Here is a 17,786-nt window from a genome sequence, read left to right on the forward strand (position 1 = left end):
ACATCAAGGAGCCAGTGATCCCAAAACCTGTCTCGTCCGACATGATTGAGAATAATGAGGTCGATGTTCTATTCCTGACTTATGCCCCTTCACTATTCCTGGTTCACCTTAACCCTGCTTTCTGATGAACAAGCTGTTGATGGTATAACCATTAACCTCTTGCTTCCCACCCACACCCTCTACCCTCAGATCAGCTTTCTCCTTCTGAGATCTGATTTGAGTCATGCTGGAACTGCCACCTGCTCAGGTACAGGAGTTCCAGGAGGAAGGGAGACAGCAACAGCACAGCACCGATGAACAGATCCCGGCACTTTATCTCATTCGTGCAGCTTGGATACTGGCACGATATGTACCATGGAGATCAGTGCAGGGTTATGACCAACACATGGTGAGTCAGCAGGCAATAGCGAGCTACAGCCAGGTCATGGGGAAAAGGATTGAAAACAGAAAGTGCTGGAGAAACTCAGCAGGTCTGATAGCATTTGTGGAGAGTGAAAGAGTTATTTTTTTAGTGCAGTGTGACTCTTCTTCAGAACAGGGAGACATGGATGCTTCCTTTTCCTGAAGGGGAGGTGGTTGCTGGATTCTGCTATGAAAGTTCAGTGAGGCAGCAGTCCCAGGGTGGTCTTGAAGGGGCACGGATATGGATATGCTGCTGTTGTGGCTGGTCAGCCAGGCAGTCTCCTGATGTCAGGGAGCAAGGAGGAAGGGGACGTTGTTGGGTAGTAGAGTTGGACTGGTAAGCCAGAACTCCAGGTTAATGCTTTGGGAACATGAGGTCAAACCCCACCACAACACATGGTGAAATTTGAATTCAACGAAGGAAAAAATCTGTAATATAAAGATAGTCTAGTGTTAACCATGAAAGCACTTGACTTTCATAAAAACTTATTTCAGTTGATTAATGCCCCATAGGGAAGGAAATCTGCTGTCCTTACTTGGCCTGGTCGACATGTGATACCAGACCCACAGCAATGTGATTGACACTTAACTGCCCCCCAGGCAGTTAGGGATGGGCAATAAATGCTGGGCTTAGCCAGCAATGCCCCCATCCCATGAATAAATGTAATATAAAAGGTGCAACACAATGGAGGCCACAGCACACAGTTAGCCCTCATTCTGAGCACGTTGCGTCAGCCTTGGACTCAGTCGGCAGTGCTCTCCCCTCTGAGCTGAAGGCTTTGGATTCAGGATGTGTCCCAGGACTTGGTCAGAACTATGAAGGCTAATGTAGGATGTCAGAGGTAACATCTTGCACTGAGATTAGGTCATAGAGTAATAGAAGCATGCAACACGGAAACAGACCCTTCAATCCCCCAACTCGTCCTTGTGGCTGTAACTGCTCTCTCAAGTGGGCAGAAAGATCCCATAGAGCTTTGAAGAAGGTCAGGTGATTTGCCCCTTGTGTCCTGGCCAACAAAACCAACACTTCAAACAGATCACCTGGTTCTTATTGAACTTTGCCAGACCCTGTTGTACACGAATTGGCTCTGACACACTCTACATAACAACAGGATTTTCACCGCTGGGGTAAAAGGTAAAGTTACCATAGTCCCAGAGGACTGCTCTCTCAGAGAGAGATGACTGGTGGTGCTTTCACCTGAGGGTCATTATGCCTCAGGCCAGAGGAGAGGTTGAGAAGGAGAATCCTTCATAGTGACCTCAGCCAGTGCAGAAATTGAACCCATGCTGTTGGCATCACTTTGTATCACAAACCAACCATCTGAGCAAACTGACCCCGTCTTCAATCGTACGTCATTGTCTGTGAAATGGTTTGTTACAGCCATTGCTTATGAAAAGTACCATATGATATGCTGACCCCAAGCCTGTTGCAGCCTCTTTGTGAGCAGGTCACATTATCCAAATCAGAGTGAGGATGCTTGTTTAAAAGTATTTATTTGTGTGACATCCACATCATCCTCTTTCACAGCTTTCCAGCTGGCACTGTGCTCAGGCATAGGAGCCTCAGGGCACTCAGGTGCTTGCTCTCGAGGATATGTCATCCTGGGCCATGTCACAATGGTTGGTGGTTCTTGGTACCCCAGCAAAAGGGGGTTTCCTGGAGGGGTTGCCGTGGTCTGAAAGTGTTGTTCAGTACCCTGTCCCCATGCATGAGATAGCAACACAGCTAAGCTACCCATGCACTGTGTTAGCTTGATTGTGGTTAACAAGTCTGCTGCAGACCTATGGAGAGAAATCTGCCTTCCTTACCTGGTCTGACCGACACATGACTCCAGACCCAAGTAATGTGGTTGATTTTTAACTGACCTTTGAAATGTCCAAGCAAGATAGTCCCAAGGTCAACAAATGACGGCATTCCTAGGGACATCCAAATCACACAAGCGTAGCTCCTCAAAAATGGATTCACAGGTAGACAGGGTGGTGAAAAAGGCTTTCGACATGCTTGCCTTCACCATAGCATTGAATACAGGAGCTGGGACATCTTGTTGCAGCTGTACAAGACATTGATGAGGCAACATTTGGAGTACTGTGTGCAGTTCTGGTTTCTCTTCTGTACAAAGGATATTATTAAACTAGAAAATATTGACTAGGATTCTGCCTAGACTGGAAGTTTGACTTATAAGGAGACGTTGGATAGGCTGGGACTTTTTTCCCTGAAGCATCAGAGACTGAGGGGTGACCTGATAGAAATATATAAAATGATGAGAGGCATAGATATGGGAGATAGCTAACAGCTTTTCCCCATGGTAGGAGAGTCTAAGACAAGGGGGCATTGGTTTAAGATGAGAGGGGAGACATACAAAAGGATCCAGAGGGGCAATGTTTTCACACAGAAGGTGGTGAGTGTCTGGAATGGACTGCTGCAGGTAGTGTTGGAGGCGAATACAATTTTGTCATTTAAGAGACTTGTGGAAATACCCATGAATGGCATAGGTATGGAGGGATATGGACCAAATGCAGGCAAAAGGGACTAGATCAATTGTGAAAACTAGGCAGCATGGGTGAGTTGAGTCAAAGGGGCCTGTTTCCAAGTTGTAAATCTCTATGACTGTCGAAGTAACAAATTAAAAGCACATTTTCCCTTCTTTCAAGTATTGCTGTCTTGTCTAGACATCTTGAAAGACTCTCTTCACTGGACAACATCAGTCATCTTGAATTGTCCTACCTTGTCGCCTCAGAGGTTCCATCATCTGACATATAGAAAGGCTCAAGGTGGTTATATTCTTCAAACACTCCCCACTGAAATCGAGCCCACTCATGAAGAAATACTTGACCTGTAACATTAGTATTTTTCTGTTAAAAATTGTGAAACCGAGTGCTTTCATTTTCTGGGAGATATTAGCAGTATGAATGTGTTAGTCAATATAATTGGTCTCTTGTCTGCATGTCAAATTCTGTCAGTGGAATTATGTTGGTTTGAGGCAAGGCAAACCACATTTTACAGCCTCTGTTGTCTGTGGTATTAGTTTCTGCTGCAAGATCTCTGAGTAGCAGAGGATTATTCTGTGAAAGGATAGCGCTGAATACATTAATCCTCTCCTAACCTGATGGTGAAGGAGCTTAGAAATGTATTGCAATGTTTGTAACAAGGCTGCACACAGCTGAGAGAAGGAGGGATATACTTTACTGCAGAACTGGGAGAAAGAACTCTACATGGCTTCTCTGATCAACAGGTTTGCAGCAGGAGCATTGTGACCTTCTTTGATGAAGCACAGAAATGGTTTAATGTTGCAATTAGACCAAGAAAAGTGAGCATGTTTGTTCATTACCTGCATCTTGTGATATAACTCAAGTTTCACTCCCCAACGCCACTTCAGTCTTAGCACCAATTGTCCTTTGCTTCCTTCCCTTCCCACTTATCCATGCATCACTACATCTCAGCCAAGCCTGAGGCAATTTCATGGGGCCATCTCATTGTCACCTTCAAGATCGCCTTGTATAAATTGGGTAAATACCTAACCTTTATTTGCTCACTGATTGTACAGCTGTGCACCAGCATGACTACTCACAAAACCGCATCCAGTCCCACAATGCATTGTTTTTTCACCCAGTAAGGCCAGCATTTGCCCAACCCCAATTTCCCTTCAACTGAGGATAGTCAAGATTCAATCCCATTGCTCTGGGTCCAGAGTCTCTTGTGGTTCTGATCAGGTTGGGAGTGTAGGTCTCCTTATAATAGAATCAGAATGCTGAAAATCTGAACAGTATCTAGAATCAGTTTGAGGCACTCAGCAAGTCAGGCAGCATGTGTAGAGAGTGAGGTAGCATTAGCATTCCAAATCCATCGTGACTCTTGTTCAGAATTCAAGAAGAAGAATCATATCAGACTCAAAATGTTAACTTTACTACTGTTTCCCACAGATGCTGCTAGACGTGGAGTAGATTTTCTTCCCTGTTGAAATATGACAGTCAATGGTAGCTTTGTGATCATCATCACTGAGCGTTTTTAACTGAATTTAAAATCCACCAACATCATAGCAAGATTTGAAAGCACGGCCAGAGCGCAAGTCCCGGCCTCTGGGTTTAGTTGTGAGATTACTGCTACAATAACACCTCCCTGCCGGAACATGATTCAATCTTCTTGTACTTTTACATCCGCTATTAAATATCCACGCCCCCAAAAGTGAAACCAGAAAACTAGAGATTTATTAGTTTTATTTTTGTTGTGAGGAATTTACTGGAATCTTCTCGTCCAGGACAGAATGGCTAAGAATTCAAAGAAATTTGAACTGATTTGATTTGTAAAGGGAGGTCAGATGAAATATATCTAATGACATTTTTGAGGAAGTCACAAAGGAACAATAACTGATAGTTCTTAAAAAAAAATCACAAGGAACTTGAGTGCTATTATACATGATTTGGCATTGAACTACAACCCAGATTTATGAGAGCAGATGGGAAAATGTTTGATGAAAGATGTCTTAAACAGTGAGTTAAAACAGTGAAACACTGAGAGTCGGAGAGGTTTAGAGAAGGAATTCAGAAGCTTAGGGCATTGGCTTATGGTGGAGCCGTCAAAACTGGAAATTGTTAGAAGAATGGAATTGGAGGAGTTTAGACATCTCAGGGAGTTATAGGACTGGTGGAGATGACAAAAACAGTGAGGGAAAGACCACTGACTGATGTGAGACAGGAAGCACAATTCCAAAATCAAGAAATTGCTGGAAAGGGAGCTAATTAGAGGTCAGTGTTATATGAAGATGGGGAGATTAACAATGCGGGAAGGAGAGGTTTTGAACAGTAGAAAGTAAGGAGTACTGGAGCAGAAGTCTTGTTGGATATGGCTTCTTCTGAAAGTAGACTCTTTAAGGATGAAGAGATTATTAATTTAGGTAGGGAGGGGAGGAGGAGTATTTGAGGAGACAATCTCCTCAATGAAATATGCTCTGGAAAAAATGTTAGGGAAAGTAAGGATTGTCATTAACAATGAGGACCACCGTTTGTTCAGTATTACTGTTGAATGTGTACAATGCTACAATTATCCAGATATAGAACAAATTGACTCATGACACATTTGACCCCTTCTCCATTTGAATATTTAACAGAAGCTCCTATATGGAGCGGATATGAGCTCAGGTTGGTCTCACTAACCAATTATTCTAATAGTTTCAAAATATGTTTTAATTAAAATTAGTTTCCTGAGACAGAGTCACTATTTTATTGATCACTATAATTTACTTACATGCAATTTTTTAAACAAATAAGCAGTACACTTGAAATGAATTTCCATGTCAATAATAAAGTGGAGTGAACAGTTATGAGAGAAGGTTTTCAGCAGCAGTTAAGCTCGTGCAAGGACAGTGATAAGCAATGTAATGGAAGGAGGCAGTCTCAGTGAAGGTGAGTATGTGATCAGACATCTATCTAGACCCCACATTGATTACAAATAGTCTGTTTTAAGGCAAAGATAGATAGATTTTTGAACAGTAAAGGAATTAGTGGTTATGGTGAGCAGGTGGGCAAATGGGTCTGAGTCCACGAAAAGATCAGCCTTAAACATACTGAATGGCAGAGCAAACTCGATGGGCCAAATGGCCTTTTCCTGCTCCTGGTTCTTATGTTTCAACCTCAGAAAGGGACCAGGAAGGGAATTGGAGGAAGTGGCTAACAGAGTTTTGGAGGTGGGATGGTAATCATAGGTAGGGAGGCCACACTGCAGCCAATATGATAGAAGTGAGGAACTGGTTCCCACTCAAAGCAAAAGATACTAGCTCTCAAGAAAACCTAAATTTGAAACTAATGGATTTTTGCTAGTCGATTATATTAAGAGATGATTGAGACAAGGAGTGGAAATGAAGTTAGGATGTTGATCTATATTGAATCATGAGGGGCATTCAGAGGGTAAACAGACAAGGTATTTTCCCTGTGGTGGGGGAATCCAGGACTAGAGGGTATGGGTTTAGGGTGAGAGGGGAAAGATATAAAAGGGACCTAAGGGGTAGCTTTTTGATGCAAAGGGCGGTGCATGTATGGAATGAGTTGTCACAGGAAGTGGTGGAGGCTGGTACAATTACAGCATTTAAAAGGCATTTGGATGGGTAAATGAATACGAAGGGTTTAGAGCGATATGGGCCAAGTGCTGACAAATGGGACTAGATTAGGTTAGGATATCTGGTTGGCATGGACGAGTTGGACAGAAGGGTCTGTTTCCGTGCTGTTCTTCTCTGTGACTCCATGAATGGTAGCACAGACTGACCCAACTACTATTGCCACATAACTCGGGATAGAAGCATATGTTGTAGTGTGTTGAGTCAATTGCTTCCCTTTTGGTCCATAAAGTGAAATCAGACTGCTGATAAAGTGAAATAGACCATCCCTTCTCACCACATCCACTATACTGCAGGGTATATGGATCATCACCGTATTTAAGGTATGGATCAGTAATGATCACATCAGCCTAGAAAAAGACAAATAGATGCTACTGTGTGAGGATCACTGGAACAATACACATGCACAAGCATGCACACACACATACATCAGTAACACACACAGAGTCACATTGTCACACACCGGCAGACAGCACACAGAGTCGCGCACACACACACACTCACATACATTGGTAACACATGCAGAGGCACGTACACACACATAGACACATTGGAAACAAACACAGGCAGACAACAGACAAACACATACACACATCGACCACACACGCAGTGACACACACATACTCAATAAAGGAATGTACTACAATAGAAGAAATGCAAATATTCTTACAGTACAAGGAGACAGAATTTCTTTGGGGATTTTCTCAATCTGTTACAGTAACTTAGGCCTGTATTGTCAAGTACAAACATTTCGAATAATTATAGCTGTGTTTGATACAGAATAAATAATCAACAAGTATAATGTTACATTGTCATCTATGCTAAAGGCAAGCTGAATATTCACCATTGTTGGAAAACCTGGTGTCCTGTTGCCTGGTCAGCTGGACAGTACACAGCCAATCTAGATCCTCTCATTTCCCCTGCCCTTTAATATTCCTGGACTATACCTTCTCCCATCATTATTTCACCCCCAACCCTGTGTTGTCATGAACAATAGAATACCAATCACCCACATCCCTGTGATTCAGTAGCATTTTCCACAATGTTCCCATATACTCATTCCCATTCTTTATATCTCCTCTATTCTTCGATCCGGTGACAATCCACCATCCAGTTTTCTTAGTCTTTGCTTCTTCAGCTCAAATGCTTCCTGATGCCATTAACTCCATTCTCAATTCATCCGGACAGAAGACACTCTTCAATGTTACTGGAACTGAGATCTCTTGCTTAGTGGGAGAGATTTTCAGAACATCCCATCTGCATATGCCCAAAACTGTCCTACTCCTCGGATGCTGCCTGACCTGCTGTGCTTTTCCAGGGCCACACTTTTTGACTCTTGACTCTCCAGCGTCTGCTGTGCCCACTTTCTTCTCATTGCAATACGGAAGGATCCTGGCATTTCCCACAGTCAGTGCTGCCAGTGCCTGTGACCCACTCTAAATGCTGCCAGTGCCTGTGACCCACTCTAAATGCTGCCAGTGCCTGTGACCCCCTCTAAATGCTGCCAGTGCCTGTGACCCACTCGAAATGCTGCCAGGCCTCAGTAATTTCTCTGGTGCTGGTGTGGAATGAAAATCCCCCGGCCTTGCCCACTTCTTGCCCAGTGCTGTCCACCTTCTTTCTCCCAGGCCATAAGAATGACCACCTGACATTGCATCCTCGAATGTTGTCAAACTGCAGATTTATCCTCTACAGTCCTGACCAACCCCAGAACTAATTCCCTATACTTTGATAATCCAACCTTTATGATCAGTTCCGGATCACCTGAAGCTGTCAGCACTGTCAAACCTATGGAGAGGAGGATTTTTAAGTCGTAAAGTAGAAAGATCTCTCAGCCTGGTAAAGGAACACAATATTATTCAAACCAACTGTGTTGCTGTCCTTATACTAAAATAGTCAGGTCACCATCTCCAAAGCTCCAGAAAAAAATATAAATATAATAAGAGATATCATATTCCGACATCAGAAGCAAGTAATTTAATTGCTCCTTGCAAGGTATAATTCCCACTTCTCGTGTCAGCCTGGGTATTCCCTTATTCACTGTGAGAAAAGGTTCTTATGGAACCCATGGTTAGAAAGAAAAGGCACGTTGAAGATAATCTTTCGCAAACATCAGATTTTGCTGAGAATTTCCTCAGAGAGACCCCTGTTGTGCCAATGAAACTCAGACAGATGTTTGACACAAACAAGACCCACTGACAAGTGTGACTGGGTTTTTCAGGGGAAGCCCCAGTGGCTGAACAGGAGAGGACTTCAGCTGATCATTATTTTCACCGCTCAGTCCTTAACTTCTCATAGGATTAAGTTGTCAGTCTCTGAACCATGTGGGAACCAACTGGCCACGTTCCAGGCAGCAGGATTTTCACATCTGCGAAATAAACTCGTTGTTTGATCACTCGGTGAAGGTAGGAGGAGGCTGCAGTCATTATTTCCTGTAAAACAAAAACCCAGGTGATGGGAAAGAGAACATAATACATTCTCTCTTCTCCCAGCAAATCCTAAATTATAAGCAATAAAACATAATACTAAAGAATATGCAGTGAAACAAAATAATTCACTACAGACAGCGCTTCAATAGTTCACCTGAATATTTTCAATAAGCTTGTCACTATATTGAATCCTGGGGTTAGTGGCAATAACTACGTCTCGATATCCATTATTCTCCAACATTACTCCAGAACACTTTAGAATATAACTACATGGGATACAGCTGAGCACGAAGGTGAAGGTTTTTTGGAACCTCATTATTGGTCCCTGGCTTCAGTCTGATCAAGACTGTTTCCTCCTGCAAGTGAAATGACACATTGTCAGTGCCACCCACGACCAGAGAATGAATTGAAAGGAATCCTCAGAGGACTGTGCTTGCACTGTGTGAAATTACACCAAAAATTCCAAATGCTCAGTGTCTGCGAAGCTTAACATCGCATTAGATCAGTATAAAGTGAAAACTATCAGATCTACCAGAACTCACAAGTCCATTCATAGATTAAATCCATAAAAGGTCATGCAGTCCCTCACTTTGACGACAAATAGGTCAAGTCTCAGTTGACTTGATCTATGATTTCAGTCCCGCCACTGTCAAAGTCTTGCTCTTAGGAGGGTTCTGTAACTTAGACAAACTTTGGATTAGAGGTGCTGGAAGAGCACAGCAGTTCAGGCAGCATCCGAGGAGCAGCAAAATCGATGTTTCGGGCAAAAGCCCTTCATCCTGATGAAGGGCTTTTGCCCGAAACGTTGATTTTGCTGCTCCTCGGATGCTGCCTGAACTGCTGTGCTCTTCCAGCACTTCTAATCCAAAATAGGGTTTCCAGCATCTGCAGTAATTGTTTTTACCTAACTTAGACAAACTGATAATCGGAGGGTGTTAACCAAAATTTTCCATTTTCAACTACTCTGAAATTTAATACTGCATAGAGCAAAGTGTCCTCTCTTTCGGACATGTTTCGACATTGGAAACTGTGTTTTTTGGGAACAACTTTCAAACTGGTTTGTGGATGAACAATAAGTTTTTATTCATTTAAATGGTGATGGAGCATGAAGAGAGGTGTTTATAGAATCACAACATGCCTAGAGTGTGTAAGCAGGCCATTTGGAAGAAGATGTTCTGAAGACGTTCTTTGAAATTTGTATCACAGACAGACAAGGTGGTTCAGAAGGCGTTTAGTACACTTGCCTTCATTGCTCAGACCTTTGAGCAGAGGAGTTAGGACGTCATGTTGAGGTTGGTGAGGCCACTTCTGGAGTACTCTGTCCAGTATTTGGTCTGAAAATGTGTTGCTGGAAAAGCGCAGCAGGTCAGGCAGCATCCAGGGAACAGGAGAATCGACGTTTCGGGCATAAGCCCTTCGTATTTGGTCACCTTGTTCTAGGAAAGATATTATTCAGCTAGAGGGGGTTGAGAAAAGATTTACCAGGATGTTGCCAGGAATGGAGGGTTTGAGGTATAAAAATAGACTGGAAAAATTGGGACTTTCATCACTGGAGCATTTTATTGGGGTGATCTTATTGGGTTTATAAAAAAATCATGAGGGCCATTGAAAAGATGAATAGCCAGGGACTTTTCCCTCAGGTGAGGTAGTTTAAAACCAGGGGACATATTTTTAAGCCAAGAGGAGAAAGACTTAAAAAGAACATGAGAGACAACTTTTTTACACAGAGAGTGGTCTGTGTGTGGAATGACCTGCCAGATGAAGTGGTGGATGCAGGTAGAGTTAAAACATTTAAAAGACATTGGATAAGTACATGAATAGGAAATGTTTGGAGGGGTAAGGGTCATAACTATACCCGCATCCACCACTTCCTCTGGAAGTTCATTCTGCACATGAACCATCTTTCTTCTCTCACCTTGAAAATATGCCCCCTAGTGTTGGACTCCCCAACCTAGGGAAAAGGCACCTGTCAGTTATATGATCTATACCCTTATGATTTTATGAAACTTTATAATATGGTCACCCCTCATCCTCCTATGCTCCAGTGCAAAATATCCTGCCTAATCAGCCTATTTTTATGACTCAAACCCTCCATTCCTGGTAACATCCTGGTATATATTTTCTGAAGCCTCTTCAATTTAATAACATTTTCCCCATAACAGGGTAACCAAAACTGGGCGCAATATTCCAGAAGAGGCCTCACAACATCCTGTACAACCTCAGCATGACATCCCAACTCCGATACTCAAAGGTCTGAGCAATGAAGCATTCCAGTCTCTGAATGCTGGACTGGCATCCAGCGGAGTGCAAATGTCAAATGGGACTAGAGCAATCCCAGCGAACAGACCACAACCTCATCGTGCTTCATTGTTCAAAGTTGCAGCTTGTGTATGGTGTTCATATGTAATTGACTGACTCAATGTTTCTTAACATGAAGATAGTCAAGATACAATGATAAATCTCAATTCTATTGCAACTGAATCCTCCTCACAATGTGGAGACAGGCCATTCAATAGACAATAGGTGCAGGAGTAGGCCATTCTGCCCTTCGAGCCAGCACCATCATTCATTATGACCATAGCTGATCATCCTCAATCAGTATCCTGTTCCTGCCTTATCCCCATAACCCTTGATTCCACTATCCTTAAGAGCTTTATCCAACTCTTTCTTGAAAGTATCCAGAGACTTGGCTACCACAGCCTTCTGGGGCAGAGCATTCCACACACCCACCACTCTCTGAGTGAAGAAGTTTCTCCTCATCTCTATCTTAAATGGCCTACCACTTATTTTTAAGCTGTGTCCTCTGGTTCGGGACTCACCCATCAGCGGAAACATGTTTCCTGCCTCCAGAGTGTCCAATCCTTTAATAATCTTATACATCTCAATCAGATCCCCTCTCAGCCTTCTAAACTCAAGTGTATGCAAGCCCAGTCACTCCAATCTTTCAACATAAGATAGTCCCGCCATTCCGGAAATTGACCTCGTGAATCTACGCTGCACTCCCTCAATAGCCAGAATGTCTTTCCTCAAATTTGGAGACTAAAACTGTGCACAATATTCCAGGTGTGGTTTCACCAGGGCCCTGTACAGCTGCAGAAGGACCTCTTTGCTTCTATACTCAATTCCTCTTGTTATGAAGGCCAGCATGTTATTAGTTTTCTTCACTGCCTGCTGTACCTGCATGCTTGCTTTCATTGACTAATGTATAAGAACTGAAAATGTGTTGCTGGAAAAGCACAGCAGGACAGGCAGCATCCAAGGAGCAGGAGAATCGACATTTCGGGCATGAGCCCTTCTTCAGGAAGCCTTCTTCAGGATGTACAAGAACACCTAAATATCGTTGTACTGCCCCTTTACCTAACTTGATTCCATTTAGGTAGTAATCTGCCTTCCTGTTCTTGCCACCAAAGTGGATAACCACACATTTACCCACATTAAACTGCATCTACCATGCATCCGTCCACTCACCTAGGCTGTCCAGGTCACCCTGTATTCTCCTAACATCCGCCTCACATTTCACCCTGCCACCCAGCTTTGTGTCATCAGCAAATTTGCTAATATTACTTTTAATACCTTCATCTATATCATTAATGTACATTGTAAAAAGCTGCGGTCCCAGCACTGATCCCTGCGGCACACCACTGGTCACTGCCTGCCATTCCGAAAGGGAGCCGTTTATTACTACTCCTTGTTTCCTGTCAGCCAACCAATTTTCAATCCATGTCAGTATTTTGCCCCTAATACCATGTGCCCTAATATTGCTCACTAACCTCCTATGTGGGACTTTATCAAAGGCTTTCTGAAAGTGCATGTATACTGCATCCACTGGATCTCCCTTGTCCATCTTCAGAGTTACATCCTCAAAAAATTCCAGAAAATTAGTCCAGCATGATTTCCCTTCATAAATCCATGCTGACTCTGACCTATCCTGTTACTGCTATCCAGATGTGTCTTAATTTCATCCTTTATAATTGACTCCAGCATTTTTCCCACCATTGAGGTCAGACTAACTGGTCTATAATTCTCTGCTTTCTCTCTCCCTCCTTTCTTAAAAAGTGAGACAACATTAGCCACCCTCCAATCCACAGGAACTGATCCTGGATCTATAGAACTTTGGAAAATGATCACCAACGCATCCACGATTTCTAGAGCCACCTCCTTCAGTACCCTGGGATGCAGACCATCAGGTCCCGGGGACTTATCAGCCTTCAGACCTAACAGTCTCTCCAACACCATTTCCTGCCTAATATAAATTCCCTTCAGTTCAGGTCCTTTAGCCACTATTACGTCTGGGAGATTGCTTGTGACTTCCCCAGTGAAGACAGATCTAAAGTACCAATTCAACTCTTCTGCCATTTCTTTGTTCCCCGTAATACCCCATCCCTACTAGGGTATTCCCCTGTTTCTGTCTTCAAGGGCCCAATTTTTGTCTTAACCATTTTTTCCCTTTCACATACCTAAAAAAGCTTTTATTATCCTCCTTTATATTTTTGGTCAGTTTACCTTCATATCTTATTTTTTCTTTGTGTATTTCCTTTTCAGTTATCCTCTGTTCTTTAAAAATTTCCCAGTCCTCCAATTTCCCACTCATCTTTGCTATGTTATACTTTTTCCCTTTTGTCTTTATATGATCCTTAACTTCCCTCATCAGCCACAGCCACCCCTGCTTCCCCTTAGGTTCTTTCTTCCTTTTTGGAATGAACTGATCCTGCATCTTCTGCATTATACCCAGAAGTATGTTGTTCCACTGCCATCCCTGCTAGGGTATTGAACCATTGAACTTTGGCCAGCTCCTCCCTCATAGCACCATAGTTCCCCTTATTCAACTGAAAGATTGTCACTTCCGATTCTACCCTCTCCCTTTCAAACTGCAGATTAAAGTTTATTGTATTGTGGTCACTACCTCCTAATAGCTCATTACTTCAAGGTCCCTGATCACCAGTTTGTTGCACAACACCAGACCCTGAATTGCCTTCTCCCTGGTAGGCTCCAGCACAAGCTGTTCTAAGAATCTATCTCGGAGGCACTCCACAAACTCCCTTTCTTGGGGTCCAGGACCATCCTGATTCTCCCAGTCTCCCTGCATGTTGAAATCCCCCATAACAACTGTAGTAATATCTTTGCGACAGGCCAATTTCAGCTCCTTATTCAACTTACACACTACATCCAGGCTACTGTTTGGGGGCCCTGTAGATAACTCCCATTAGGGTCTTTCTACCCTTAGAATTTCTCAGCTCTATCCATACTGATTCTACATCCCCTGATTCTAGGTCCCCCCGCGCAAGGGACTGAATATCCTTCCTTACCAACAGGGCCACCCCACATCCTCTGCCAATCAGTCTGTCCTTACGATAGCACGTGTAGCCTTGAATATTCATTTCCCAGGCCCTGTCCACTTGAAGTCACGTCTCAGTTATCCCCACAACATCGTAACTGCCAATTTCCAACTGAGCCTCAAGCTCATCCACCTCATTTCTAATGCTTCATGCATTCATATATAATATTTTTAATTTGTTACTGCTCTCACCCTTCCTATCAATCCCTATCTCACTTGACCTTACGGCATGATCCTTTTTTGAGTTTTCTGCTCCATTGATTCCATTGTCTTTCTTGACTTCTCTTGTTCTAACTTTCCCTTTAACTTCCTTCTTAAACTTCCAGTTTGTCCCCTCCCCCCCCTGCTATTTAGTTTAAACACAGCAGTATTGCAGTGGCAAACCTACCTGCCAGAATGCTGGTCCCCCACCTATTAAGGTGCAACCCGTCACTCTTGTATAATTTATCCTTACTGCTAAACATACCCCAGTCATCCCAAGAATTTAAATCCTTGCTTTCTGCACCAGTTCCCCAGCCACACATTCAAGTCCATTATCTCCCTGTTCCTGTCCTCTCCAGCCCGAGGAACTGGAAGCAAACCAGAGATAACCATCCTGGATGTCCTGCTTTTCAGCCTTCTTCCGAGTTCACCGAAGTCCTGTTGTAAAATGTCCCTCCTCTTCTTCCCGACGTAATTTGTGCCGACATGCACCACCACGTCTGGCTCTTTACCTTCGCCCTTGAGGATTTCCTGCACTCTATCTGTGATGTCCTTAATCCTGGCACCAGGAAGGCAACACACCATCCTCAAATCCCGTCTGTTGCTGCAGAAACCCCTTTCAGTCCCTCTCACTATGGAGTCCTCTATTACCACGACTCCGTGTGATGTCTGACTCCTCGGCTCTGCCTCCACGCCAATTTCTGATTGGCAGACCTGACCGCCTCTCAGACTGGCAGTGTCTATCTCTATGGTTTCCAAGAGATTCAACCTGTTCCTGACAGGTACTTCCCTCAGGGTCTCTTGCACTTGTCTCATCTCTGCCTTCCTCATCGTCTTCTCCCTTCTACTCTCTTCTGGTATGCTTGGTGTAATAACCTCGCTGAAGGTCCTATCCAGAAAGATCTCGTTCTCTCAAATGAGCCTGAGGTCATCTAGTTCTTTCTTTAGTGCTGCAATATGCTCTGTCAGAAGCTGAATGTGTACACACTTTCCACAGTTATACGAGCCAGCTACACCAGAGTCCCTGACCTCCCACATCATGCACGCAGTACACTGAATCAGCTTGGCAGTCATGTCTTCACCCTCTTCAACTGTGGCATAATCACTTCTCTCAACTTCTTTGTCGAAGACTCCTGAGCCAAAGACTCGCTCTTTTCTCAACAGAAACTACCCTTGACCCCTGTGTTTTGTTGCAAGTCTGTGGACTTTTAATTTAGGTTAGAGGAGGCCCTACTGTATAGGACCTGGGGCCTAGAACACACCTACTTAAATAACACTCACCCACCTTCCCAACAGCCTCTGCGCTCCGACTTCACTTCCGCCCAGCTCCTGCCGCTCTCTGCTGCAAAAAGACCAACAAGTCCACACTAATCCTGCAAAGAGCATCCTACCCAACCCCATCTCCCTACTCTGTTGCTTTAACCCTACATTTTGCATGGCTAATGCACCTAACCTACACATCTATGCGGCAGTATAGCATTGCTAATCCACCTAACATGCACATCTTTGGACTGTGGGAGGAATCCAGAGCACCCAGAAGAAACCCACGCATACATGGGGAGAATGTACAAACTCCACACAGACAAAAACCCGAGGCTGGAATCAAACCTGAATCCCTGGTGCTGAGGCTGCAGTGATAACCATTGAGCTACAGCGAGGATGCCGACTGCGGAGTATCTTGCAAATTGTCTAATTATGCTACAGCATATCAAGGGTTAAATTTGCAAATATTAAGGAAAAGGAAACTTGTCGCTGTGGTTAAAATCAGTTCGAAGTAGACATGAGCATATGTCACAAACAGGTCATTGACCTCGACCTTGTGGTTAGAATATGGGAAACCTCTTACAAGCAGATGTGAGAAACAGATATTCTCTTACACCTCATGGTTAAGGTATGATGAAAATTTGTGATTTCAGGAAGGTCTCAATCTCAAAAGAGAGTGCGCCGAACCCTGATCAGACACAGTGATTTTCAACAACCAGAATGTAACTCACTGCTTCTGCTAATAAATGCTTGAACATGTGAATATTCACAATTAGTGATTCAATGGAATGAATAGAGTATCCCTCACCCACCCAGTGATTAGAGGCTGGAGCCTGAGTGGTCCTTGGCCAAGCATGATGTATTTGGCACTTGATTCAGCCAAAGACACACCAGGATTTAATTTTACACAGCAAACAATATGGATTATTTTTTAAATGAACATTTCATGCTTTTTGTTGCTTATTGCAGTTCCATTGACTTGTGCCTCTCAGTTTGGCAGCTACACATGAGCACCATATATAAACACTTCAACACAATAAAGGCATGGCCCGCCCACCAGGGTCACTCCATTCCCATTGGACATGCACACCCCACAGGATGCCAGCCCAGCGCTCAGAGACTGGAATGTCTGTCTGCTGTCTGGTAAAGACCAGTTGGGGATCAATCTCAAAGTATTGACTCAGAAGGCTTTCTGCCACCACTGAGCCATGACCAACTCACTGCTGCATTTTCTTTGTTATTTGTTGATGGGATGTGTGTGTTGTTGGCGAAGCCAGCATTTATTGTCCATCCCTGATTGGCTTCTTGAACTGCTGAATCCTTGGGTTGTCGGGATATCCAAAGTGCTGCTGGCCAAGAATGCCAGGATTGTGACCTAATGGCAGTGAAGGAATGGTGATATAGTTTGACCCAGCAATAGTGAAGGAGCAGCGATATATTTCCACGTTAGGATGGTGAGTAACTTGGAGGGGAACTATCAAATGGTGGTGTTCCCATGTATCTACTGCTCTTGAGCTTCTACATGCATCTGTTTGTAAGGTGCTGTCTAAGGATCTTTGGTGAATTTCTACAATGAATCTTGCAGATAGTGCACGCTGCTGTACTGAGCATTGGTGGTGGAGGGAATGGATACTTGTGAATATGGGCCAATCAAATGAGTTAACTTGTCCTGAATGGTGTCAAGCTTCTTGAGTGTTGTGTGAGCTGTACCCAAGCAAGTGGAGAGTATTCCATCACATTCCGGAATTGTGCCTTGTAGATAGATCTTGGGAGTCAGGAGGTGAATTACTTGCCACAGTATTCCTAGCCTCTGACCGGCTCTTGTCATCATTGCATTATTTGTGGTGAGCATAATTGAGTTTATGGTCAATGGTCACCCCCCAGGATGTCAATAGTGGGTCATTCAGTTGAAGGTAACATCATTCAATATCATGGTGTGATGATTAGAATGTCTTTTATTAGAGCTTGAATGTTGCTTGCCACTTGTCTGCCCCAGATCTTGTTGCATTTGAACATGGGCTGCTTCAGCATCTGAGGAGTCACAAATGA

The 17,786-nt window shown here is 43.6% G+C and overlaps 1 pseudogene; it reads right to left on the bottom strand.

Moving 5' to 3' along the window:
• Window positions 1-4,307: 4,307 nt before the first annotated feature.
• Window positions 4,308-17,786, bottom strand: part of LOC122554700 (calcium-activated chloride channel regulator family member 3-like) — a 141,647-nt pseudogene continuing 128,168 nt past the window's right edge.

The sequence above is a fragment of the Chiloscyllium plagiosum genome, unplaced genomic scaffold (genome assembly GCF_037043375.1).
Source record: "Chiloscyllium plagiosum isolate Xiang-an unplaced genomic scaffold, Cpla_swu_hap1 HiC_scaffold_9, whole genome shotgun sequence".
In the NCBI taxonomy this organism is placed as follows: Eukaryota; Metazoa; Chordata; class Chondrichthyes; order Orectolobiformes; family Hemiscylliidae; genus Chiloscyllium; species Chiloscyllium plagiosum.